The sequence below is a fragment of the Hippocampus comes genome, unplaced genomic scaffold, assembly GCF_001891065.2.
Source record: "Hippocampus comes isolate QL1 unplaced genomic scaffold, H_comes_QL1_v1.1 scaffold128, whole genome shotgun sequence".
Lineage (NCBI taxonomy): Eukaryota > Metazoa > Chordata > Actinopteri > Syngnathiformes > Syngnathidae > Hippocampus > Hippocampus comes.
Window position 1 is genome coordinate 515,658 of NW_017805852.1, and position 2,655 is coordinate 518,312.

Below are 2,655 nucleotides of genomic sequence, written 5' to 3' on the forward strand. Positions count from 1 at the left end.
CCCGCCCCTGCTCTCTTTCTGATCAAACTTGCTGAAGTGCTGGTGGAAGGACGAGACCGGCCCAGCGCAGGGAAGCTGCGAGGCCACGCATGAACACAAACCAACACAAGGACACACACGCACTTGAACAGAAACACAAATTGCAGACACACATTCACATAAACACATTTTGCATCAACATACACGTTTGAGCAAAATATTTAGGCACGCACACAAACAAATGTGCACGCTCATGCACACATGCAGAGATGCCTTTGTAGACGAACAAAAAAAAAAAAAACACATTTGCACTACACAAACACATTAAAAAAACACACATGCACACACATCTGATACACACACCAACAGCACAGAAGATGTGGTCTTCGAGGGCCACTATCCTGCATGTTTTGCATTTTCTTCCTCCAACACATTTGATTCAAATCATCAGGATCGTTATCCAGCTCCTACCGGAGGGGAACATTAAAAACATACAGGATCCCGGCCCTCCAGGACCAGATTTGGATGCACATTACACACTGTATGTGCACACACACACACACACACACACACACACACACACACACACGCACACGGGCACACACACACATACACACACAAAAAAAAACGAAACACATTTTACATCCAAACCTACATTTACAAACCGAGGATGAAAGAAGCTGGACTGGTGCCGTTGTCAAATCGAGCTTCTTTCATCTTCGGCAGCTGGCTAAAATGACGCCTCTGCTTTCTCAACAGCACAATGAAACTGTCATTCAGCCCTGGAGTCAGCCAATCCTCCATGAAGCGTCTCCAGTTGCGCCAGAATGCTGCCGCTCGCCTTTTAACTGCTACTCGTAAGAGGGAGCGCATCACTCCGACTCTGGCATCCCGTCACTGGCTACATTTGAGAGTTCTTTTTAAAGATCCTATCATTTGTTTTCCAATCTTGAAATGGCCTGGCCCTACTAGTTGGACTGTTTTTGTGCCTTTTATTGTCTTTACTATTAATTCATTGTTTTTATGCCGTGAATGATTTTTGCTCCATGTAGTTCACTTTGTAGACAACGGTGGTTGTTTTCAAGTGCTCGAGAAATACAGTCGAGTTGAGACAAAGACCTGTGGACAAATGCCTTTACACACACAGGCACACATGCAAAAACAAAAACACATTTTAAGCACACCCACACAGATGTACTCCCGCACAAATACGCACACGCACACACACACACACACACACATTGACACCTTCCATGCCCCCAACTAACAGCTGTGTCCCACTGCTTCCTTTAAAGGAAGCCTCCACCACCACCACCACACACACTCACACTCACACAGCCAGCAGCTAGGGTCTGTGTGTGGTGTGTGTGTGTGTGTGTGTGTGTGTGTGTGTGTGTGTGTGTGTGTGTGTGTGTGTCAGATGGCTTTGATTTGTTGTTTTGGTGTGCGGCAGGTTAGAACGAGGCGGCGGGCTACCAGGGGCGGCGTGTCGCTCGGGCAGCTGATGTTGTTGTTGTACGCGAGGGGCGTCCGGGGCAAGAAGCCGCCGGCCCCTCCCGAAGGCCCGCGCGGCTCGTCATGTGTCACGCGGCGTCCCGGCAAAGCATCAAAACAAGGCCTGGCGCGCCGGGCCCCGACGGCCACGTTCAAACGAGCTTTGTCATGAAAATGAGCTCAGCGACGTGAAGCGCTACACGAAACGTGCAAAAAGGGGACAATGAGAGGCTGGCAGGTTTGAGCGGTTGTGGGGGTTTTTTGGCGGCTCCCACTTCCGAATATCACCTCGCTTTTCATATACGAGTCAAAATAACAATAATAAAATACGTCATAATCACCGAGAGATGCTGGTTATGAAAAGTAGTCATGTGTGCAAATTGCTGCAGATGTGTTTTCCAGGTGTGGAACAAGTTTGCTCTTGCCAACCAATCAGTAGATGGAAGAAGGATGATGTCATCAAGAGGCAGCGCGAGGAGGAATTTGTAATTGGAATTCAATAAAGAAACACTCCCAATACTAAATGAGTTCAAGTGGGCAAGCCGTGGGCAGATTACATTGCCATGGCAACACAGAGCATGAAATTTGATTGGCCAATTAAAAACAACCTTGGAGGCGAGCCTGAATGTTTCGCTAGATGACTCAAAGACAACCCGGCAAACCATTTTTGTGACAAAATGGCATCTATAAACCTAAAACATCTATAAATACCAAACATTTCTTAAATAATTGTCTCAAAAGATTTAAACTTAAGGGCAACCAACTTCTCTGTCTGTTGCAATATCGGCATCATGCATCCTGTCAAAAGTCCGATCTTCCAAACAAAACCTCCTATTATAATAACACAGTTGCACCACACTTTTTTGGGCCGCGAAGTGAGTTTTGTGACCGTCGCCGTCAATAAACAGGCATCACATAGTTCGAGGGCGACTGCTAAAGAAGCTTCCACAGGGCCAAAGAAAATGTGGTGAAGCCGTTCGACTTGTGTGCTTTTATTTTGAAGGCACAACTTTTAATGAGGAAGTGTGTGTGTGTGTGTGTGTGTGTGTGTGTGTGTGTGTGTGTGTGTGTGTGTGTGTGTGTGTGTGTGTGTGGTTGCCCCTTAAAAATCTACTCAAGTATTTGTACCGGGTTACTTCCCACCACTGTTGTCGCGCCCACTTCCAAAAGACATTGAAGAAG